General features: G+C 46.9%; 1 protein-coding gene across 5 annotated transcripts in view; it reads right to left on the reverse strand.

Moving 5' to 3' along the window:
• STON2 (stonin 2) overlaps nt 1–21,564 on the reverse strand; it is a 184,479-nt gene extending 162,915 nt beyond the window's left edge. For 4 of the 5 annotated variants that reach the window (XM_024997881.2, XM_024997880.2, XM_005212234.4 and 1 more), the window contains exon 1: nt 21,404–21,564. The gene's annotated coding sequence lies outside the window, so the exon portion shown is untranslated. Of the gene's footprint in view, nt 1–14,121; nt 15,282–21,403 lie in introns of those variants that run through there. The other variant, XM_024997878.2, reaches the window with a different exon arrangement.
• Between the last annotated feature and the right edge of the window lie 4,355 nt (nt 21,565–25,919).

Raw genomic sequence — 25,919 nt, forward strand, 5'->3', positions numbered from 1 at the left:
CACAAGAATCACAGCTTCTTGCTTGGCCACCCGGGACTTCCCCAGAGGGCCTGTTGGGAACTGCAGAACCTCAAAAGCTTCCATCAGAGGAAGTGGCGTGAGAGGAGGGCATGAATCTGCCAGTGCCTGCCTGTCTCTTGTTCCCCATTAGCAAAGTTCACTCTGTGGTGACCCAATTGCCCCCCTCAACTGGGGTGTGTCAGCTGGTCCTTTCTGCAGCAGATGGGGAAGCCAGACCCTGCAGGGCACACTTCATTGGAGTCCAGAAGCAGTGAGAGGAACCCAGCATGGCCTTGGATGGCAAGATGGTAGAGATCTGGGCTCTACCACTCCCAGAGACAGATGAGGCTAAGAAGATCTGAGGTGGTACCTGAGTGGGAACCAATACAGGAAGGTTAAACCTAGACGGGAATCAACGCTGGTACGTAATCCCACATACACTGAGTGCAGAAGCGACGCTCTGTAGGTATTTGTGTTCACTGTAGGCTATTTGTGTTCACTGAGTTTCTGCAGATTCTTAGAATTCTGTCACAGGACATCATCCATTCATTTCTTCTTTATTCATGTATTGAATAAATGCCATTCGATAGCATTTATTCAGCATCTTCTATGGCAAGGCATACTCTAGTGAAATTTGAGGGACAGAGAGAGGACTAAGACCCACACTCTGCCTGGGAGAGGAAGACAGGCAAACCAAAGACGGTCTCAGTACAGTGTGACCAGGGCCACCCCAGGGGAACCGAGTAGTGCCATGAGAGCACAGGGGAGCTGCATCTAGCCCCATTCTAGGGTCAGTGAAGAGTAACTGATGGAAGACGACACCTGGGCAGGGGCTTGAAAGATGAACAGAAATTAGGTGCTGGTAGGGGATAGGAGTGGCAGTACGACATCTAGAAGAACAAAACAGGACAATACAATATGGTCAGTTCAGTTCAGTTCAGTCGCTCAGTCGTGTCCGACTGTTTGAGACCCCATGAACTGCAGCACGCCAGGCCTCCCTGTCCATCACCATCTCCCGGAGTTCACTCAAACTCACGTCCATCGAGTCAGTGATGCCATCCAGCCATCTCATCCTCTGTCGTCCCCTTCTCCTCCTGCCCCCAATCCCTCCCAGCATCAGAGTCTTTTCCAATGAGTCAACTCTTCGCATGAGGTGGCCAAAGTATTGGAGTTTCAGCTTTAGCATCATTCCTTCCAAAGAAATCCCAGGACTGATCTCCTTCAGAATGGATTGGTTGGTTCTCCTTGCAGTCCAAGGGACTCTCAAGAGTCTTCTCCAGCACCACAGTTCAAAAGCATCAATTCTTCGGCATTCAGCTTTCTTCACAGTCCAACTCTCACATCCATATATGACTACTGGAAAAACCATAGCTTTGCCTAGATGGACCTTTGTTGGCAAAGTAATGTCTCTGCTTTTTAATACGTTATCCAGGTTGGTCATGCAAAGTCACCGTTTATTACCAAAAAGGGTGTACAACAGACATCCCTGACTTTTACACATTCATCCTGAGACCTCCCCACTACCTAAGCCCATCCCTGAATATCTCCCATCACTGACCCCAACTCCTAAAGCATGCATCAGAGGTGGGATCTGGAGATAAGGGAAGGCATGGTGTGAAGGGAAGATGTGGCTAAGAAATGAGCTTCCAGTTCAGGGATGGCCTAAGATTCAGGATTAGTGTTGGGAATGTGGCGAGCTGGGGATGCAGAGCCAGAATGATGGTATCTGTTTTGTACACAACTTCTACCCTTGAAGACAGAAAAAAGTCCCCCACTCAAAACTGCTGCAATAAAGTGTAATTATATTCATACAAAATCTAGGGGATGAATAAAAGCATGTTGTGTCTTCTGAACTATAGATAATTCAGTTTAACTCACTGACGCAATAAGCCGGAGAAGGGTAGCAAGAGAGGAGAATGGTGAGACTGAGAGTCAGATCAGACGGGTCCTTGGAGGCCATCCCGAGAAGGCTGGGATCTGGCATAAAGGGAATGGAGATTAGTGAAGCACACGATTTGACAAAGATCCTTCTGGAAGCAATGAGGACGGTGGGGTGGAGGGTGGGAAGACCAGCTGGTAGTTATAGTGATCGGGCATTGCAAGATGAGGGGTAAAGAGGGGGGATGTTCTTTATGAATCACTTAGGAGGTAAGATCATCCAGACACAGGGATGAAGTCTATCTGGGGTTCATTTAGATCGAAGGGGTAGTGGTCAGTGGATAAAAAGGACCCTGGAAAACCAGATAGATTTTTAGTGTTGTCCTCCAAGATAAGGATTTTCGGGGGAAGAACGGCTGAGGGGTGGTAGGGACAATATGAGTCCACTTTTAGACCCAGTGAGTTCGATGGGCATTCAGGACAACCACACTGAGGCAACTATGGGTCCACTCAACAGACATGTCCAGAGACGAGTGTTCATCCCACAGACTGACAGGTCAGTCATGGCTCTGGACTAGGTCACCCAGAGAGAATGTACAATACAAGAAGCAACAGGAACCAAGGGTGGGAAGGTCAGCTGGGCTCAGGATAAACAGTCAGGCAGGACTTCACTATAAATGCCTTCTCTAGTCAGCTTCAGCAATATGTGAACCGTGAACTTCCTGATGTTCAAGCTGGTTTTAGAAAAGGCAGAGGAACCAGATATCAAATTAACAACATCTGCTGGATCGTGGAAAAAGCAAGAGAGTTCCAGAAAAACATCTATTTCTGCTTTATTGACTATGCCAAAGCCTTTGACTGTGTGGATCACAATAAACTGTGGAAAATTCTGAAAGAGATGGGAATACCAGACCACTTGATCTGCCTCTTGAGAAATTTGTATGCAGGTCAGGAAGCAACAGTTAGAACTGGACATGGAACAACAGACTGCTTCCAAATAGGAAAAGGAGTTCGTCAAGGCTGTATATTGTCACCCTGCTTATTTAACTTCTATGCAGAGTACATCATGAGAAACGCTGGACTGGAAGAAGCACAAGCTGGAATCAAGATTGCTGGGAGAAATATCAATAACCTCAGATATGCAGATGACAGCACCCTTATGGCAGAAAGTGAAGAGGAACTCAAAAGCCCCTTGATGAAAGTGAAAGTGGAGAGTGAAAAAGTTGGCTTAAAGCTCAACATTCAGAAGACGAAGATCATGGCATCAGGTCCCATCACTTCATGGGAAATAGATGGGGAAACAGTGGAAACAGTGTCGGACTTTATTTTTCTGGGCTCCAAAATCACTGCAGATGGTGACTGCAGCCATGAAATTAAAAGACGCTTACTCCTTGGAAGGAAAGTTATGACCAACCTAGATAGCATATTCAAAAGCAGAGACATTACTTTGCCAACAAAGGTTCATCTAGTCAAGGCTATGGTTTTTCCTGTGGTCATGTATGGATGTGAGAGTTGGACTGTGAAGAAGGCTGAGCACTGAAGAATTGATGCTTTTGAACTGTGGTGTTGGAGAAGATTCTTGAGAGTCCCTTGGACTGCAAGGAGATCCAACCAGTCCATTCTGAAGGAGATCAGCCCTGGGATTTCTTTGGAAGGACTGATGCTAAAGCTGAAACTCCAATACTTTGGCCACCTCATGTGAAGAGTTGACTCATTGGAAAAGACTCTGATGCTGGGAGGGATTGGGGGCAGGAGGAGAAGGGGACGACAGGATGACATGGCTGGATGGCATCACTGACTCGATGGACGTGAGTCTGAGTGAACTCTGGGAGTTGGTGATGGACAGGGAGGCCTGGCGTGCTGCTATTCATGGGGTCGAAAAGAGTCGGACATGACTGAGTGACTGATCTGATCTGAGTCACGTTGTGGAGGCCCCAGGCTGCAGTCCACCTTCCACTGTGGGGTTGGAAAACCACCTGCTTTGCTTAGAATCAAGAGGCGTGCGTGTGCTCTCAGTCACTCAGTCCTGTCCAATTCTTTGCAACCCCATGGGTTGTAGAATCAAGAAGAAGAGCAGGTAGGACAGATTTTAGTGTTCACGTCAACTAGCGAACGCTTCAGGTAACACCAAGTTGAGGGGGCTCTGGAGGCTCCAGGATGAGACAGAGAGGCAAAAACACAGGCGGCGTTAGACAGAACCACAGGAGTTGTGTATTTCTAGTTTTCCAGCCCTAGGGGAAGTGAAACCTTCCTCACTTGTTTGCACCATGGATTTACTTATGTTTTATGCACTTACCCTGGTACTTCCACTTCATACGCAATTCATCTGTCAGGAAGGGGTCTCTGGTTAGGGCTAAGGCCAGGAGGCACTCAAACTTGAAGTTCTCCCCCTAGGAACTGATTCTTAACCTTATGTTTTTTTTTTTTTTTATTGCAAAGTAAGTAATTTTTATTTTTGTCATAAATGTATGTATTGTGACGTACATACATACAATAAAAGGAACGTATCTGTAAACATTAGCTGGCTAACTTCTTACAATGATGAACACTATTGACATTTGTGCCAGATGATTCTTTGCTATGGGGGCTGCCCTGTGCCATGTATGATGTTTATCAGCATCCTTGGCCTCTACTTTCTAGGCACCCGTAGCATGCCCATTGAAATCATGACAGCTAACAGTGTCACCAGATTTGTCTGCTGGGACAAAATGACCCCCAACTGAGAAGCACGATTAACCTTACTTAAAAAAAAAGTCTGACTCTCTGGATCTCTTTGAAATATAATGTAAGTAAGAGACCCTCCCCTCCAGGTAAATACACATACAGGCAACATTCTGTCTAAATTCAGGAGCTTCAGAGACATCTCTCCTAAGGTCCTTGTATGTGAAATTCCCAGCTAACAGCTCCAACCAAGAACAACTTATCTAGTTCCCGCTGCTGTCAGACTTTTCAAAACGAAGCAAAGCCACTCCAGGGGAGCAGAGCAGAAGGAAGCCAGGCACTGTGGCTTCTTCTGACCCTGAACTGATAAAATTCCTTATTTCCATTTTCAGCACTGCAGAGGGTATCTCCTTCCCTTTTTGAAGATCCTCTCCCCTCCCACTTCCCCCAACAAAACAAGACACACAGGCATAACACCAAGACAGTCCACCCAAACGCTAAAAAGTAGGGCTGCCTCACAAGCTGCGGGCCCTGGAGCTGGGCCCCTGGCTGACTGCAAAGCTGTCCCTGGGCCGCAGGCCCCTCACAAACAAGAAACACCCCAGTGCAGGCTGCTGACGAAGGCAGGGAGGGGTGCCTGGGTGTCTCGGATGACCAGGGACAGTGGCGAGGAACCAGGCATGCTGGGTGGGCTTGGCGTGGTGTGACAGTTGAGTAAGAATCTGTCCGCTGAGGGCTGGCCCTGTTTTCATAAATCAGGCCTTGGGCTTTGATGGATGACATGCACTGATAGACGCAGAGAGCAGATATGTTAGGAAATGTCATGACTTGCAGACAAAATAATCCTCACGTTATGAAATGGGAGTAACTCGGCCTCTTGAAATAGTGACGACTCACCCACCCGCCGTCCTACTCTATTTCCTTCTTTTAAACTTATTCCTCCAATTTTTAATCTAATTATCTACCTTTTGATTTCTTTATTATAAAAGGCATGCCCTCTCACTAAAGGAAATTGGGAAAATACAGAAAACCGGTATAAGCACTGAGGTACTTCTGAAATTATTTCTAAAAACTCCCTCTGCAAGCACCTTTCCAGCTTCCCAGGAACACTTCTATTGTTTAAGGGGAAAGAGTTCCTCTGTGGGAGCCGGGGGAGGTGTCCCCACAGACAAATGGGACAGAACCCTTTGACCCCGTGATTGCCTGGGCTCTCACCCCGTGGCTGAGCATTATTTAGTCTATTGTTTTTTCCAAGTGGACGGAAATTTCCCACAGTTGGTGCCTATTCTCCTTACTTCCTCAACCTGAAAGACCAGAAAGAAAAGTTTCATCACCGCAAATTCTTTCCTATTAATTCTTCCCCTTGGTTATTTCTAATGTTTTTTGCGTTCAGTCCTCACACCACCCACCTCCATCTGGACAAGGTCCGTCCAAAATTCTTGGAGGGATTTAGAAACGAGCCACACGGCTCCATACATTTGGTCCACCACTAATAGCAGTGTTCCCTTCGGTAGACGTCTCACTGACAGTAACTTTTGCAAAACAGAGAAGCCACAAATTCAGAGCCTGTAAACCACATATGCAAACACAGCAGACATTCTAATTAGAGAATTGAGAGATGAGACTTCAGAATTCTATGCTCCCTACGTCTTGGTTCTTACTGAGCTTACATTGAGAGTAAGGCAAAAAAAAAAAATTCAGAATTGCAATGTTGAGTGAAGCCAAGTGTCTTAGGTTCATTTTCCAACCAACTGTAAAACTTGAATTTAAATCTTAGATGCATTTTCCAACCAGCCGTAAAATGAATTTAAAACTGGGAGGCCCAGTTCATGTACTGGAAAAGAGTGAGGACTTTCTTACAAGGCTCACAGTGGTAAAGAGCACATACGATGTTAGCATACATTACGCAGAAATGCTGCCACTGCCAGGGGTATCCACTTTCTCTGTTTTTTGGGTTTCTGAATGCCTGCGCATCTGCGGTTCACGTCCCAGTTGCCACATTCAGAGGCCAGATTTGATCTCTGGATGCCCTGTTTCCATTACAGGGGAAACCTAAGTGGCTGACGTGTGTGTAGAATTTATTGCAGTACCTCCTTGACCTCTCTCTTTTATTTTGAATTAAAAAAAAAAGGAAAATAGCAGCAGTGTGGGTTAAATTAAAATGTGGTTTTCAGTTCAGGGAAGATTCAAAGGACTTTAAAAATGTGTGATCCGTCACCGTTCCTCACTTCTCACCCGTTGGCAGGGACGGGAGCATTTTACAGCGATAAAGTGATTAACAGCTTCCCAGCATGAATACCCCTGCACTTCCTGAGCCCTCCAGTCTCAGAGACGGGCATTTTTACTCCCAGTTTCCATCTCAAGCAAGGTCAGGAAACACAGAGTGTCAGAGAGTAAGTCGCTTGCCCCAGAGCCTAAAGCCAGGTTGAGGCCAAGCGGTATCTGACCTGAGAACAGTGACTCCGAAGTCCGTGAGTTACAGAACTCAAACAACAAACTAGCTAAGAAAACACCCGCATCAGAGAGGCCCACATGTCACTTTATACAGGCAAAGGGAAGAGCAAACGAGTGGGAATTCCCTGGTGTCCAGGGGTTAAGACTCTACACTTTCAATGTAAAGAGTGTGGGTTCAATCCCTGGTCTGGGAACTAAGATCTCACACGCCACGGCCTTTAAAAAAAAAAAAAGGAACAAACCAGAAAACTGGAAGCAGCCTGACTTTTCCACTAGAGCTGGAATAACTCCTGGCTCAGCCCTCAGACCCCTCTTCTTGGCCTGCTTCCTTTCTTTCCCAATGGCTTTGGATCCATCCCCAGCTGGGGAAGCACCACCCAGAGGCCTCCAGCCCCGACTTCCCCCAACACTGCCGAAGCACCTTCGTTTCATCATCCAACAGGCCTCTCAAACTATCACATCCAAAATTGAACAGCTACTCTCTGTTCCCCCAAACTACTCCACCAGAAGCTTTCCCAGCCCAGAACGATGGCAGCTGTTTTCCAGTTGCCTTGGGTTGGTGGGGGGGCGGGGAGCTGGAAATCAAGTTATCCTGGACTTCCCTCTTCCTGTTACACTGTTTCATTCATTGAACAAAAAAGGCATTTTTATAAACATATTTATCAATGATTCCTTTGGCTGTGGCAGGTCTCAGATGCCGCGTGTGGAATGCAGGATCTAGTTTCCTGTATGTATGTGTGCGTGTTAGTCGCTCAGTCATGTCTGACTCTTTGCGACCCCATGGACTGTGGCCCAAGAGACCCCTCTGTCCATGGGATTCTCCAGGCAAGGATACTGGAGTGGGTTGCCATGCCTTCCTCCAAGGGATCTTCCCCACCCTGGGGTTGAACCCAGGTCTCCTACATTACAGGCAGATTCTTTACCATCTGAGCCAACAGGGAAGCCCCCAGTTCCCTGACCAGGGACTGAATCTGACTTCCTGCCTTGGGAGTGCAGAGTCTTGACTGCGGGACCACCAGGGAAGTCCCTCTCAAAGGATTCTTTGAAATGGCAAGTTCCACTAGTACACTTAATAGCTGTGTCATTTGCATGCAAACTGTCATGAGTCCCTTCACTACAGCAGTTCAGATCAGATCAGATCAGTCGCTCAGTCATGTCGGACTCTTTGCAACCCCATGAATCACAGCACACCAGGCCACCCTGTCCATCACCAACACCCGGAGTTCACTCAGACTCACGTCCATTGAGTCAGCGATGCCATCCAGCCATCTCATCCTCTGTCGTCCCCTTCTCCTTCTGCCCCAAGTCCCTCCCAGCATCAGAGTCTTTTCCAAAGAGTCAACTCTTCACATGAGGTGGCCAAAGTACTGGAGTTTCAGCTTTAGCATCATTCCTTCCAAAGAAATCCCAGGGCTGCTCTCCTTCAGAATGGACTGGTTGGATCTCCTTGCAGTCCAAGGGACTCTCAAGAGTCTTCTCCAACACCACAGTTCAAAAGCATCAATTCTTCGGCACTCAGCCTTCTTCACAGTCCAACTCTCACATCCATACATGACCACAGGAAAAACCATAGCCTTGACTAGACGAACCTTTGTTGGCAAAGTAATGTCTCTGCTTTTGAATATGCTATCTAGGTTGGTCATAACTTTCCTTCCAAGGAGTAAGCTTTTAATTTCATGGCTGCAGTCACCATCTGCAGTGATTTTGGAGCCAAAAAAATAAAGTCTGACACTGTTTCCACTGTTTCCCCATCTATTTCCCATGAAGTGATGGGACCTGATGCCATGATCTTCATTTTCTGAATGTTGAGCTTTAAGCCAACTTTTTCACTCTCCACTTTGACTTTCATCAAGAGGCTTTTGAGTTCCTCTTCACTTTCTGCCATAAGGGTGGTGTCATCTGCATATTTGAGGTTATTGCTATTTCTCCCGGCAATCTTGATTCCAGCTTGTGTTTCTTCCAGTCCAGCGTTTCTCATGATGTACTTTGCATATAAGTTAAATAAACAGGGTGACGAACTCCTTTTCCTATTTGGAAGCAGTCTGTTGTTCCGTGTCCAGTTCTAACTGTTGCTTCCTGACCTGCATACAAATTTCTCAAGAGGCAGATCAGGTGGTCTGGTATTCCCATCTCTTTCAGAATTTTCCACAGTTTATTGTGATCCACACAGTCAAAGGCTTTGGCATAGTCAATCAAGCAGAAATAGATGTTTTTCTGGAACTCTCTTGCTTTTTCCATGATCCAGCGGATGTTGGCAATTTGATCTCTGGTTCCTCTGCCTTTTCTAAAACCAGCTTGAACATCAGGAAGTTCACGGTTCACATATTGCTGAAGCCTGGCTTAGAGAATTTTGAGCATTACTTGACTAGGGTGTGAGATGAGTGCAATTGTGCAGTAGTTTGAGCATTCTTTGGCATTGCCTTTCTTTGGGATTGGAATGAAAACTGACCTTTTCCAGTCCTGTGGCCACTGCTGAGTTTTCCAAATTTGCTGGCATATTGAGTGCAGCACTTTCACAGCATCATCTTTCAGGATTTGGAATAGCTCAACTGGAGTTCCATCACCTCCACTAGCTTTGTTCATAGTGATGCTTTCTAAGGCCCACTTGACTTCACATTCCAGGATGTCTGGCTCTAGGTCAGTGATCACACCATTGTGATTATCTGGGTCATGAAGATCTTTTTTGTACAGATCTTCTGTGTATTCTTGCCATCTCTTCTTAATATCTTCTGCTTCTGTTAGGTCCATACCATTTCATTTCTGTCCTTTATCGAGCCCATTTTGCATGAAATGTTCCTTTGGTATCTCTGATTTTCTTGAAGAGATCCCTAGTCTTTCCCATTCTGTTGTTTTCCTCTATTTCTTTGCATTGATCGCTGAAGAAGGCTTTCTTATCTCTTCTTGCTATTCTTTGGAACTCTGCATTCAGATGGGAATATCTTTCCTTTTCTCCTTTGCTTTTTGCTTCTCTTTTCACAGCTATTTGTTAGGCCTACCCAGACAGCCATTTTGCTTTTTTGCATTTCTTTTCTATGGGGATGGTCTTGATCCCTGTCTCCTGTACAATGTCACGAACCTCAGTCCATAGTTCATCAGGCACTCTTATCTATCCGATCTAGGCCCTTAAATCTATTTCTCACTTCCACTGTATAATCATAAGGGATTTGATTTAGGTCATACCTGAATGGTCTAGTGGTTTTCCCTACTTTCTTCAATTTCAGTCTGAATTTGGCAATAAGGAGTTCATGGTCTGAGCCACAGTCAGCTCCTGGTCTTGTTTTTGCTGACTGTATAGAGCTTCTCCATCTTTGGCTGCAAAGAATAGAATCAATCTGATTTTGGTGTTGACCATCTGGTGATGTCCATGTATAGAGTCTTCTCTTGTGTTGTTGGAAGAGGGTGTTTGTTATGACCAGTGCATTTTCTTGGCAAAACTCTATTAGTCTTTGCCCTGCTTCATTCCATATTCCAAGGCCAAATTGCCTGTTACTCCAGGTGTTTCTTGACTTCCTACTTTTGCATTCCAGTCCCCTATAATGAAAAGGACATCTTTTTTGGGTGTTAGTTCTAAAAGGTCTTGTAGGTCTTCATAGAACCGTTCAACTTCAGCTTCTTCAGCATTACTGGTTGGGGCATAGACTTGGATTACTGTGATATTGAATGGTTTGCCTTGGAAACGAACAGAGATCATTCTGTCATTTTTGAGATTGCATCCAAGTACTGCATTTTGGACTCTTTGGTTGACCATGATGGCCACTCCATTTCTTCTGAGGGATTCCTGCCCGCCATAGTAGATATAATGGTCATCTGAGTTAAATTCACCCATTCCAGTCCATTTCAGTTCGCTGATTCCTAGAATGTCGACATTCACTCTTGCCATCTCCTGTTTGACCACTTCCAATTTGCCTTGATTCATGGACCTGACATTCCAGGTTCCTACGCAATATTGCTCTTTACAGCATCGGACCTTGCTTCTATCACCAGTCACATCCACAGCTGGGTATTCTTTTTGCTTTGGCTCCATCCCTTCATTCTTTCTGGAGTTATTTCTCCACTGATCTCCAGTAGCATATTGGGCACCTACTGACCTGGGGAGTTTCTCTTTCAGTATCCTATCATTTTGCCTTTTCATACTGTTAGGTAAGCTTTATCCATGGCAGCACTGTCTACCTACAGTGATGATCATGTACTACTTTGCTTTTGTGTGCTATTGGATAACCATGTATGTGACACCTCCTGTCTCCCAGAGACTGACCTCAAAGTGCCTTACAACTCATTTAACTAAGTAACTCATGTACTCCTCAAAAGAGCTGTATAAACTAGATACTTTTATTATAGGAAACTGAGGCACAGGGAAGTTAAAGAATGCCCACCACTCAAACATGGATAGTCTGGCTCTGGAGTCTTAATAAACCTACAGCTTCATCCGGTTTTCTTGCGGCCAGGACCCAGCTCTGCCAAGTGTCCAGGCTGGACTGTGTTTTCTTCACAGGACAGAGGCCACCGGAGGATGGGGCGCAGAGCCCCTGGTCCCAAGAGCACAGGGCTGCTGTGTGTGATGGTGCAGCTGGAAGTGCAGACACGCCCGCCCAATTAGGCTGATGTGAGTGACAGCCGCTGAACTGGCGCAAAGGGGTCCCCCTCCCAACTCACCCCCTTTCTAGCTAATACTTTATAACGAAAATTTTAAGGAGGAAGAGATAGGGAAAAGAAAGAAGGAAGTGTGCTTCAGCAGTCCTGCTGATAGTGCGAACCCAGAGAGCAAAAACAAGGGCCCGTTTCCTCCCACCGGGATCTCTGCGGGTGTGGTGGACAGCACAGACCGCACCCCCCAACTCCTGGCCTTAATTCTTTCTAGCACTTTTCCTTTTGTTTCCAGCTACAGCAGGGACTAAAAACTCCGGGAAATGGTGATGGACAGGGAAGCCTGGCGTGCTGCAGTCCACGGGGTCACGAAGGGTCAGACACGACTGAGCGACTGAACAACAACAGAGGATCCGGAATTAGCAAAATTCAGTGAATGACAGCTATCGACCGTGATTTTGATCATTTCGATTTCAAAAAAGCTTTTTCCCCATCTTTCAACTGCCAGAGTCTAAAGTGGAGGGAGATCTAAGAACAAAGAGTATTGTTAAAAAATTAATACTTTGTACTGGGCGAAGACACAAGCCAAGCTATTTGTGACAACTCTGGGTTCATGGAATAGACGGCGTTTAAATAATGTGTCACTGAATAAGCTATGGATCACCCCAACCTTATCCACTTAACTGTGGCATTACAATTACTCTCTTAACAACTGAAGTCAGGAAAGACAGACAAACATATTCGATTCCTAAAGCAAACAGATATAAAATCTGTTCTCATTTGAAGCAGCTCACATTTTAAAAAAAAAAAAGAAAAAAGCAATTAGCTAACTTCAAAAGGCAGCCAATGGAGGGATTCTATCTTGCTGGTAAGGGTCTGGTGTCTCACTTCAAAGTTCAGGCAGATTGAAAGCCACTGACAGTCCTGTTATACCGCTTGGCATCTGGCGTGAAAAATGCTGAGACTGCCATTTCATTCAGATGGTGTGTTTGCACAAACCCACAGCACTGAAATGGTACCTCCTTTCAATGAGAGCCAGGGTTCAGCCTGAAAGAGAAGGGTGTAATTATCTCATCCCCCAAATTAAAATTAATGAGGACCTTTTGCGAGACAGTTGGAAGGCCTCCGTGGGGTACAATAATAGATGGAGAAAATCTTAACTAGATGTCAAGGGCCCAAGTTCTGAGAGCCACCAACCCGACAGGAAATCTGCGAAGCAACTGAAGCTGGGCAGCACCACATGCCAGGGAGATGGCATCAGGGGGTGTGATATGCCAGGGGATTCCTGCACAACTTTCAACAAGTCGTTTGACCTTCCCAAGTCATTTTTCGCAAGTGGAGAGAGACCGACCTCCTGCCAGCTTGACAGAGTTTATGATGGGATTAGATGGTATTTATAAAGTGGTTTGTCATCCTTCACTCCAAAGCGCTTTCCTATTAATAAAGTAAAATGTTAAGAAGGTCAGATGAGAGTCTGGCGTAACTCATCTTCTAATGAATCACTGAATGGCTTTGTTTTCCAGGAGATGATGCAAACAATGGAAGCTGTCAGGATATCCGGATTACAGGGTCAGACGGGGATCGAGAAAGAAGACTCAAAGAAGTTCAGGTTTCCCTTTTCCCCTCTCCCTTGATCCCTTCACTCAGATACAGAAGTTGAGTCACAGTCCTCAACAAGCCTGTGCTGACCATCAGAGCCACAGTTCACTTGGGTCCATTCCCTAAAGCCCGATGGTGGTGGTTTAGTCAAGTCGAGTCTGACTCTTGCAACCCCATGGACTGTAGCCCGCCAGGCTCCCCTGTCCATGGGATTTTCCAGGCAAGAATACTGGAATGGGTTGCCATTTCCTTCTCCAGTGGATCTTCCCGATCTACGGATCGAACCTGGGTCTCCTGCACTGCAGGCAGATTCTTTACCGACTGAGCTACCAGGGAAGCCCCCTAAACCCCAATGCTCCCACCCAAATGCTACTTCTCCCTCCAATCCGGTGCAACTGCTCCTCCATGAGCCTTCCCAGCCCAGGACAACCTCAGAAAAGACCCCGTTTCTGGATTCACAGCATGCGTGCCCCCTCTGAGTATGTGGCTCCTCTTGGCCTTGCTGTTATGTATCTATTATTAATTCTGCGCAAATACTATACCCTTTCTCAGATCAGAGCACCAAGTGTTACCCTTTTCTGAATTCCTCATGTCTTCTTCAGAGCCTTATACTCAGGAAACACTCAATGCCATTCATGCGAAGCCACCTTCCAAAGATATTACTGGGCAGATTAGCAATCTGCCAAGTAGCTTCACACTCCTCACTGTGACTAAATACTATAAAGGACACTGAGCACCTCTTGCTGCTAGTGAGGCCACCTCCAAGCACATAAATCTGGGTTATGTGGGACCAACTGCAGTGACAGATGTGTATACAATGAACAAAAAAATTCAAGGAACTCTGAGTTTTCAATCCTGCCCTTCTATTATCCATCTATAGAAATCTGGCTGTTTCTATCTAAGTTGTCACATTTCAGAAAGACAACAACAGCACCAGAAACTTACCACCAGAAATTGCTAGACATGGAAAAAATATACACAGTATATTCCCAGGTGGCTGCTGCTGCTGCTAAGTCGCTTCAGTCGTGTCCGACTCTGTGCGACACCATAGATGGCAGCCCACCAGGCTCCCCCGTCCCTGGGATCCTCCAGGCAAGAACACTGGAGTGGGTTGCCATTTTCTTCTCCAATGCATGAATCTGAAAAGTGAAAGTGAAGTTGCTCAGTCGTGTCCGACTCCTAGCAACCCCATGGACTGCGGCCTACCAGGCTCCTCCGTCCATGGGATTTTCCAGGCAACAGTACTGGAGTGGGGTGCCATTGCCTTCTCCGATATTCCCAGGTGGAGCAGTTGGCAAAGAATTTGCCTGCCATTGCAGGGGACGCAAGAAACTCAGGTTTGATCCCTGGGTCAGGAAGATCCTCTGGAGAATGAAATGGCAACCCACTCCAGTGTTCCTGTGTGGGAAATATCATGGACAGAGGAGCCTGGTGGGCTACAGTCCACAAGGTTGCAAAGAGTCAGATATGACTGAGTGTGCATGCACACACATGACATGATCCATAACATTTATTCAATATAAACATACAGAGAGTATGCTATTTATGTAGTTATTTAATATCTGTGCTTTTTAAATGTCAAATATCTGGATAAATGCTATCCAACAATGAACAAAAACACTTTCTAATGAACATGTTCAGTGTTTCACATCCCTCCTGGCTAGTTTAAGTGTCCCTTTCCTCACTGGTTCTCACTCATGTCTAGGGTTTGGTTTGCTACATCTTTTGAAACTGTAGACCAAGTTTCCTGGAGACCTGAGATTGAGGGAACTGTGGAGTTCACTGTAGAGCTGATCAAGGGAAGGTAACACTAAGGCCAATTCTGCAGGAGGAGGAGAAACAGCCGGCCTTCCAAAATTACCTGGACAGGGTAACAGACAGATCTGACCAACGGAGCTGGCTGCAGGCCTCCTGGACACAGGCTACGGGCTTTCACATCCTTCTGGAGGTACCCAGAAACCTAGGGAATTCTCCTGCCTCCAAGAGCACACTTTTATTTATTTTTAATTCATTTATTTTAATTGGAGGCTAATTACTGGACAATATTGTGGTGGTTTTGCCATTTACCAACATGAATCAGCCACAGGGGTACATGTGTCCCCCCCATCCCGAACCCCCCTCCCACCTCCCTCCCCATCCCATCCCTCTGGGTTGTCCCAGTGCACCAGCTTTGAATGCCCTGCTTCATGCATCAAACTTGCACTGGTCATCTATTTCACATATGGTAATATACATGTTTCAAGGCTATTCTCTCAAATCATCCCACCCCTGTCTTCTCCCACAGAGTCCAAAAGTCTGTTCATTACATCTGTGTCTCTTTTGCTGTCTCGCATATAGGGTTGTTGTTACCATCTTTCTAAATTCCATATATATGCGTTAATATATTGGATTGGTGTTTCTCTTTCTGACTTACTTCACTCTGTATAATAGGCTCCAGTTTCATCCACCTCATTAGAACTGACTCAAATGCGTTCTTTTTAATAGCTGAGTAATATTCCATTGTGTATATGTACCACAGCTTTCTTAGCCATTTGTCTGCTGATGGACATCTAGGTTGCTCCCATGTCCTGGCCATTGTAAACAGTGAAGGGTACAATTTTAAAGTGTCATTTGTCTATCACATTTCTGTTAGGAAAATGATCTTTTTCAAATCTCACTTCATTTGATAGCACAGGCACACCATGCTTTCGAGTTGCGGTATTGGAGAAGACTCTTGAGAGTCTCCTGGACTGGAAGGAGATCCAACCAGTCCATCCCACAGGAAATCAGTCCTGAATATTCACTGGAAGGACTGATGCTGAAGCTGAAGCTCCAATACTTTGGCCACCTGATTCGAAGAACTGACTCATTGGAAAAGACCCTGAGGCTGGGAAAGATTGAAGGCAGGAGGAGAAGGGAACGACAGAGGATGAGATGGTTGGATGGCATCACCGACTCAATGGACATGAGTTTGGGTTAAATCTGGGAGATAGTGAAGGACAGGGAAGGCTGGCGTGCTGCTGTCCATAGGGTCACAAAGAGTCAGACACGACTGAGCGACTGAACTTAACTGAACTGAATATGCACAGAGTTTCTAGTATATTCAGCCCCACAACAAACCATTTTATACTCATGACACCTTGAAACAAATACTGTAAATTGCGAGCCAGCACTCAAAAGTTGACCCTGAGAGTATTTCATTCATTCACATGATGTCCATTGGGCAGGACTATCACTGATTAGACTTTCGCCGCATCTGGGATTTATGAAAACACAGTGAAAAGAAAACAAACCCTCATTATGGTTTATTTCTTGTGTCATGTTGTACATGCCAACATATTTTCTCCTTAACGTCTGATCTTGGAATGCTTTCTCATTACAGGAGCTGTGAGTCACAGCTAAGGGAACTGTCACAACTTCCTCCAACCAGAAGCATGATCCAAACTAGGAATGACCTTGGGTTCTCAGGGGGTTATTTATCCAGGGGGCGGTGATCACAATTTGCATGATCATATGGTACAGATGTTTATTCATGAAGACCCTCAAGGGAAACGAGTAATTTTTTCGACTATTTTAAAATTCAGCCAAATGTCCACCCAGTGAGCAAACCCAGCTCTGGAAGAAATCAAAATTGGGATGACAAGAAGTGTGACGGGTCAGGACTGGAACTGCGTTGACAGACTCATGGATTGGACAGGGCGTGGGGGCAGAATGACAAAGGTAGGGTGGCACATTTCTCGCCTCTCCGAGTCGGAGCTGTTCTCGTCTCCTGACGAGAGCACTGTGCCTGCAGTTCAGTGTAGCCCAGAGACTCAGTCACTCTTACAGGCCAAAGCTGGCCTCCAGCAAAACTGCCACATGGATTATCCTGGGACCTTCCAGATTTTCTCCTCCTTCCACTAGGCCCTTCCTTTCAGGTCTTTCCCCTCAACTCTGTCATAATTCCTCCCTGTAATTCGGTGACTTTCAGAGTGTGGCATCTGGGCCAGCATCATTATCACCTGAGTGCCTCTCTGAAATGCTCGTTCCCAGACTCACCCTGCTGTACTGGTTCAGAGACTCTGGTATGGGGGCCCATAAATCTATTTTTTCAAGCCTTCTAGGTGATTCCAATGCACCCTAAACTTTGAGAACAGTTGCTTTGGATGATAATTATGAAATAAGGACTTTAATGTGAGAGAGACGCCCATTTTAGAAGACCTGTGAAGACCTGTGGGCTTCCCTTGTAGCTCAGTCAGTAAAGAATCTGCCCACAATGCTGGAGACCTGGGTTTGATTCCTGGGTCAGGAAGATCCCCTGGAGGAGGAAATGGCAACCCTCTCCAGTATTCTTGCCTGGAGAATTCCATGGACAGAGGAGCCTGCGGGGCTACAGTCCCTGGGGTCACAAGAGTCAGACACGACTCAGCAACTAAACCGCCACCTGTGAAGACAGGCCACCCAAATGAGCCACTTCTAGGAGTGGACTCTCAAGTCATGTGACAGACAGTGAGAGGGAGAGATCTGAGATCTCAATTGCTTCAGTCTCCCTACATTGCTACTAGAGATGCACTCACCCTGAAAATTTGATCATCTCAACCACCTTAAAACCCTTCGAGTAACACAACCTTCTAAATCAACTATATGTCAACTGGGCTTCCCTGGTGGCTCAGATGGTAAAGAATCTGCTTGCAATGCGGGAGATCAGGGTTCGATCCCTGGGGTCAGGAAGATGCCCTGGAGAAGGGAATGGCAACCCACTCCAGTACTCTTGCCTGGAGAATCCCATGGACAGAGGAGCCTGGTGGGCTACAGACCATGGGGTCGCAAAGAGTCAGACAGGACTGAGCGCCTAACACTACTACTACTATATAGGTCCACTGAAAAAAAACCTTCAGTGGCTGCTCCCCGCCTATAGGATAAAGTCCCAGGCTCCTGGCACATAACCCTGTATCATCTGCCTCTGGGACACCTCCCTGGCCTTGTTTCCTTCTGTGCTTTCCCTCCTAATCATCTCTGCCTCCTTTGCAAGAGGTTACATGTGCCCACACCACCAGCATTAGCTCTGGCCACGTGGCTTACCTTGGCCAACAGCATGAGGGCTAAAGTGACACCCGCTCCTTCTCAGCAGACCTTTCAGGGCCATGGTCATCTCATTCTGTCACGTTCTCTTTTTCCCCCTCTCCCATAAACAAGATTAGTACGTCCCAGCAAGAGGCTGTTTCTTCAGCCTTGAAAGTGAAACTCACCCAGTCTTGTCTGACTCTTTGCGACCCCATGGACTGTACAGTCCATGGAATTCTCCAGGCCAGAATACTGGAGAGGGTATCCTTTCCCTTCTCCAGGGTTCTTAAGCCTTAATGGGCCCCAAAATGGAGACACATGAGGAGCAGAACCATGAATGCCCTACCCTGGACATGTAACATGGGTGAGAAACAGACGGCGGTTGGTAGTAAGCCGCTGAGACTGGGATGGGGTAGGCAGGGGTAGGTATTTGCTGATTTTTCCTAAGATGACTATTATAGCACTTCTGATATCCCGTACCCTCTCTTTCCGGAATCCTCCCCTCTGCCTTACTCTTCCTTCCAATCCCAGCTCAGTTCTGTCTGCACAAGAGAATTGCCTGTTAGTCTACACTCAGCTCAGGTGTATCCCCTCAACAAAGTCTCTCTCTCTCCAGAGAGACTTTCCCAGGTACAGTTCGTCATTCTTACCTTGTAGACCTCCTCTGTCTGCTACTGATCTATAACCACATCCCTGGAATGGCACTAGGGGTTTCTATTCATTAGCACCATCCTTAGAACAATTCCTCTAAAAAAAAAAAAAATTTTTTTTTTTTGAGCCCTCATTTTGCAATGTGAGAGAGACTTTGGCTCAGAAAAAATCAAGCAACTTCTCCAAGTTTCCCGGCTGTCAGGGGCGGGTGTGGCTCTGAACTCGGCAACCTGCCCCCTGCCCCACGTGCCTCTGTGTCTCCTCCAGCACAACTTCCAAATCCCCCCACTCAGGTGCAGAGGGAGGGTCTTCTCACCAACAACTGAAAGGGCTGGTGAATTAATCTGACATTTGAAACATATGACTTCCCTGGTGGCTCAGATGGTAAAGCATCTGCCTAGTTCGATCCCTGGGTCAGGAAGATCCCCTGGAGAAGGAAATGGCAACCCACTCCAGTACTCTTGCCTGGAAAATCCCATGGACGGAGTAACCTGGTGGGCTACAGTCCATGGGGTCGCAAGGAGTCAGACATGACTGAGCAATTTCACTCACTTTGGAAGATTTACATCTGGAAGTTGGCTCCTTACCCTCTCAGATGATAGTCACGTTCTCTGAGTGGATGTATTTATTCTAAGGCTCCTGGTAAATGTGCCAGAGACCCTAGGAGCACTGGGGCACTTTACCTGCGCCCTCTCCCCAGCTCTCAGGTTGTGGGGGTAATGTTCTGAGAAAGACAAACAGGTTCCCACTAACATTACTCTAGAGCTGCCCTCCCCAACCTTTTTGGCACCAGTGATAGGTTTCATGGAAGACAATTATTCCACAGACCAAAGTTAGGGGTTGGGTTTCGGGATGATTCAAGTACATTTACTACGCACTTTGTCTCTATTATTGTTTCATCAGCTCCTCAGATCATCAGGCATTAGATCCCAGAGGCTGGGGACCCCTGCCCTAGAGAATTTCTGGGAAGGCCCTTTGGGATTTGTCGGGGGGGGGTAGGAAACAAGTAGCAGAGGGCTCAGAAATCCAAGCAAGTCTGATATATATTGATATTTTAGCTTTTAAAAAGACACATTCAGGGAGTGAAACATTTATCTGACTCTTCAAATTAAACAAGGAAAGTGACACAGTGGCAAAGAACCGAAGCAGACCACCCAGGTCAGAAACTGGAAAAAAAAAAAAAAAAAACCTCAAGTGGGAACTATAATTTTAGGTTTCTGTGAGCCGTTGGCATTTTGTTGTGTGGTTGGGCTTTTGTTTGCTTTTCTCTTCTCTCTCTTTTAAAATTCACTTGTTTTAAGGGAGGAGTAGGGAGTAGAAGAACGTTCAAAGTTTCCCCCTAAATCAGCCATAGTAATGAGGCAACACAGTCTTTTCACATGACATTCATACACTTTTTTTTCCAGGGTTACAAAGTTTTCTCAGTTACTAGTTGGAATCCATTTATCTCTCACCATTCCAGTGAAGGAGGCTTGTTTTTCTTTTTTTAAATCCCTCAAAGGATATAGTACCTTTAAATGATACCATCAGTAACATTAGTAAGATTACTTTTCCCCTTCAAGTGTAAAGAGCTGTTCAGAACTCCAAAGAGTCACTGGGCCCGTTTGGACACGTCTGATTTACTCTTTAAAAAGGCCATCCGCTCCCTATAATGAACACTAAGCCAGCGTTTATGGAATACTTAAGCGCTGGCCTCAGTGTTTTCCAGCTTGGCTCACTTACTCCGCAAAGCCACGCCATCGGGCAGGTAAAGGCAGTGTTTTGACTTTACAGTCTAGAAGAGTGAAGCGCAGGAGACCACGAAGGACCTGCCTCAGAGAAAGAGACGGAGGCCACTAGCTGTACAGAAACCAGTTAATGATTGACTCACAGCCCTGGGGCAGCTCCTTTTAGTACAGGCTGCAACAGAGGCACACACACACCAACCACATCAACTCTCTTCATCTCAGGGAGAGGGGCGGGTGTCAGGCAAATCGCTTGGCAACGCGAGGAGGAAACTCCATCCAAAGGCCGGGTCCAGGCCGCCTCTGGGCGCTGTCCAGCGGGCATCGCGCCTGAGAGGCCAGGCTGGGGTCCCTGTATCCGGGCACCCCGAAAGTGGGGCGCAGAACGCCAACGCAGTTTGGGGGAGGGTTGGGGTGAGGAGTGGACGGTGGAGAAAAGCACCGTCCGCAAGGACACCTGTTGTCGCCTCTCTCGCTCGGGCCCCACGAAGACGTCCCGGGGACCCAGATCTCCGGGCGGACACGCACGGGAAGACAGCGCCTGTGTGCGGGGCAGGGTGTCCAGGGATCACGTCTTCCCCCCCGACCCTGCACCCCTGCCCGCCTTAGCGGACTCCCCTCGCTCACTCTCACCGCTGGAAGCCCGCGGTGGGGAGCGGCTGGGGGAAGCGCGTCTCCCCGGGGCATTCCAGCCGAGGCAGCTTCGGGGGGCTCCAGGGGTGCTCGCGCAGCTCCCGCAGCGCTACGACCTCGCGGCCGGCCCGGCCCCCGCCCGCTCCACCCGCGGGGGCCCGGAGCGCGATCGGCCTCCCAGCTCGGGGAGCAGCTACCTGCGGCGCGGCGCGCAGAGTCCCGAGGGTCCGCCGGAAAGTGGCCGCGGCTCAGCGGGAGCGGCGCCGGCCCCGGGGCGCCCCCGTCCCGCCGCGCGCTCCTCCCTGCCGCGCTCGCTCCGGGGCGGCCAGGCCGCCGGCTCCGAGTCCGAGCTCGCTCTGCGCCCAGCCGCGCCGGGCGCCGCTCCCGCCGCTGCGGATTGGCCGAGGCGCGAGCCCGAGCCGCGCGCTGACTGGCCGGCCGGACGGTGGGCGGGTCCGACGCGGCGCGGACCCGCCCCGACCCCGACCCCCCGCGCCGCAGCCCCGCGGCGCCTCTCTGCGCCCGGAGCCCGGAGCTCAGAGCCAGACGCTGCAACCCGGGCCCTGCCGCGCGGCCAGTGCAGCTCAGGCGCGCGGCCCGGGGGTGCAGGGGGATGGGGACCGCCCAGGAGGCTGTCCCACAGCCCGTGTCGAGGCTGCATGGTGCGGATTGCTGCTCTCCCGTCTCACTCTTATATGAGGTTTTGACTCCGCATTCATTTAACGCTTTTCCTCTCAGTTCGGTTCAGTCGCTCAGTCGTGTCCGACTCTTTGTGATCCCCTGGACTGCAGCATGCCGGGCTTCCCTGTCCATCACCAACTCCCGGAGTTTACTCAAACTCATGTCCACTGAGTCGGTGATGCCATCCAGCCATCTCATCCTCTGTCGTCCCCTTCTCCTCCTGCCTTCAATCTTTCCCAGCATCAGGGTCTTTTCCAATGAGTCCGTTCTTCGCATCAGGTGGCAAAGTATTGGAGTTTCAGCTTCAGCATCAGTCCTTCCAGTGAATATTCAGGACTGATTTCCTTTAGGATGGACTGGCTGGATCTCTTTGTGGTCCAAGGGACTCTCAAGAGTCTTCTCCAACACCACAGTTCAAAAGCATTGATTTTTCGGCGCTCAGCTTTCTCACATCCATACATGATCACTGGAAAAACCATAGCTTTGACTAGACGGACCTTTGTTGGCAGAGTAATGTCTCTGCTTTTTAATATGCTGTCTAGGTTGGTTTTACTATATATACATATATATATATATAGGCATACTCTCTCTCTCTATATATATATATATACATATATAAATATAAGCTATAGGATTATAGCTAATAATGCTATTGGCCACCTGAATCGTTGGAAAAGACCCTGATGCTGGGAAAGGTTGAAGGCAGAAGGAGAAGGGGATGACAGAGGAGGAAATGGTTGGATGGCATCACTGCAGTGATGGACATGAGTTTGAGTTGGAGATGGACTGGGAGGCCTGGTGTGCTGCAGTCCATGGGGTCGCAAAGAGTTGGACACAACTGAGAGACTGAACTGATATATATATATATATATATATATAGGCACAGGACGCAGGGCAGTAGCTCATAAACAGTGGGCACCAAATTGTGTTTCTAGACTCAGATCGTACTTGACACACAATCTTTGTGGAGCTTGCAAAGGGTAAGCGACTTGTCCAAGGTCCTAATCACGTTAAGAGATTACTAAGGACGAGAAGGACAGCGAGGTCTTCCTCGACAAGGAATCTTTACCTAGCTATGGAGATGAGTCTGAATAATAATAACAACAACCCTAACGTTTCCATGATGCGTAGTATTCGCCAGTCAGGTTTCCAAGTACTTTGCATATATTAATTCAGAAATGCATATAACAGCTGTCATAAGTATGTACAGAGGTCCTTTGTGGACACGAGACATCAGCTCTGAGTGCGAGAGATTTTCATCTGGAAGACAGTCGCCCTGCATTGCTATGGAGAGGCACAAGTTAGAATGGAGAGCAACCGTCAGGAAATAAAACTGTCCACATCTTCATCTCTCCTCCCATTTTACAGTCTTCAGTCCTCCCAACATTCTCTCACACCTGCAATGAATCTTTCTAAAGAATAAAAACAATCACTGTAAATCAGGGTGCTCCCAGAACTTTGTTCTACCACTCATCAAAGGACCCCAACCCCATCCCCAAACACCCAGCTAGACAATGAATATAAACAAATAGCACAGTTTCTGTCTTACCTTTGACTTTGGTTGCAGTAATGTCTTCTTGACAGCAAGTATATAACCATTTTCCTACAGGTATTTCCCCCTAGTTCTTTTCTCCTGTGTTGACAGAACCCTTGAGAGAGAAATTTAGTTTAATAGAGAAGTTAAAAGACCCTGGTGAAAGCCAGTATGACTCATTCTAAAGAGCCTGATTTTTGCCCTAAGGATTAAGTATTACTTCCTCAGTCGTGTCTGACACTTTGTTACCCCATGAACTTTAGCCTACCAGGCTCCTCTGTCCATGGGATTCTCCAGACAAGAATACTGTAGTGGGTTGACATTTCTTTCTCCAGGGGATCTTCCTGTTCCAGGGATCGAACCCAGATCTCCTGCATTGCAGGCGGATTCTTTACCATCTGAGCCATCAGGGAGTGAGCTGAAACACACTTACTTTGAAGAGCCCAAGACCCTTGGAGAAAATGAGCTCAGTTTTCTCCAGTTTACATTAGTGGATAAGCAATCAATTAACTTCATACTGAAAAGATGTATTGGTATAGTGAAGCCTTACCTGGTAAAAATGAGGGCACAGCAGATTGTATGAGGAAGTCTCTTTCACCAGCATCCCTCCCACACACCATGGGTGTGGCTTTTGGTAAAGCAAAAATTCCATCTGGATTGATCATGCAGTCACTCTGAAGAAAAGAGGCTCCTTCAGCCAAAGAACTAGGCTAACCCCAGATGATTTCTTAAACTGATCAACCTTGGTCTCATCACACTAAACTCAGCCCCCCTGGAAGGATACATGGAAGACTCTGGTTTCCTGGAACTTCCCTGGTGGTCCAGTGGCTAAGACTCCTGGCTCCCAACCCAGGGGGCCTGAGTTCAACCCTTGGTCAGGGACTAGATCCTGCATGCTGCAAGTAAGAGTTTATAAATAAATATATATTTTTTTAAATCTGGATTCCATCACATTCACTGTGAAATCCCCCTTTGGCAGGAGCTTTTTGTGTATCCATCTCTCATCCCTGTCTCTTCTAGCAAAATGCTTTGCTTGGTTCTGCTTCCTGTGTGGCTTTTCTTCCCTGGCTACTTGGCACTCAAGACAACTAAAATAGCTCTTCCTTCATAAGGCTGTCATTAGCTCTCCCAGGCAAAGGTAGAATCCCCTCACCTGTGTTATATCTGCATGACAGCATTCTAGTTTACATGGCTGTCAGCCAGTGGGAGGTAATAGGTATTCAGTAAACATGAACTGATTGCCTAAAGTCCTTAACAGGGTAACAGGGTGGCATTAAGGAGACTGGGGCCACACCCTTATGCTGGTCAACAGGGCATCCTCCAGGTCCAGACTGGTGTGGGTCAAAGTGATCACCAACCTGACCTGATAGTGAGCAAGCAGTTTCTGTATGTCAAGCACTATCAAGTAAAGAAAAGAATAGTTCTCTCTTAAATTTATGCAAAATAAAATGCTGCAGCTGACTTAGAAAACACTTCGGCAGTTCCTGAAAGAATTAAACATAGAGTTACCTTATCACCCAGTAATTTTGCTTCTAAAGTATATATTCAAGAGAATTTAAAACATATGTGCATGCAAAAATGTGTACACTGATGTTCTCAGAAGCATTATTCATCATAGCGGATAAATGCAAGCACCCCACATTTATCAACTGATGAATGGATAAACAAAATGAGGTGCATCCATATGATAGAATGCTATCCAGCTATAGAAAGGAGTGGATACAGATACACGCTACAATATGGATGAACCTTGAGAACACTATGCTAAGTGAAAGAAGCAGAGACCCAAAGGGCATCATATTGTAGGATACCCTTTAGATGACATTTCTACAATGGGCAGATTTATGGAGACACAAAGCAGATTAGTGGTCGTCAAGGGTCTTGGGGAAAGAGAAATGGGGAGCGACTGCTGAATGGATCTGGGGTTCCCTTTTGCAATGACGAAAATGTTCTAAAATTAGATAATGATTATGATTGCACAACTTTGTGACTATATTAAAAATCACTGAATCTTTTTTTCATGTCCACAGCATGCATTCCAAGAGTGTAGAAACTGTCAGGGAAGGCAACGTCAGTTAAATCCTAAAGTGTAGTAGCTAAAAGTATAAAAGTGTAGAGAAACAGAAAAGCCTATGAAAAAGTCAGATTGTCTTGCCCTCGTGTTGCAGCTTTCAACAACAGATCTTTTTAGATCTGCATTGTCCAACTGAACATTCTATGGTAACGGACATATTCTCCATCTGAGCTATTTGTTATGAAAGCCATTAGGCATATGTGGCTATTGGACACTTGCAATGTGGTTAGTGCAAGTGAAGAACTGGATTTTCAATTGTATTTAAATAGCTACATGTGGGTAGTGGCTACTTCCCTGGCAGGGTAGCTTTTGCAGGTTTAGAGGACTAGAGCCATCTTCACTGGCAGTTTGGTACAACACTTCAGGGCATGGGAATGGGAAAGCCTATGTCCTTCTGTCCCAAAGCTTAGCTCAACCCTGTATC

This window comes from Bos taurus, chromosome 10 (assembly GCF_002263795.3).
Source record: "Bos taurus isolate L1 Dominette 01449 registration number 42190680 breed Hereford chromosome 10, ARS-UCD2.0, whole genome shotgun sequence".
NCBI classification, from domain to species: domain Eukaryota; kingdom Metazoa; phylum Chordata; class Mammalia; order Artiodactyla; family Bovidae; genus Bos; species Bos taurus.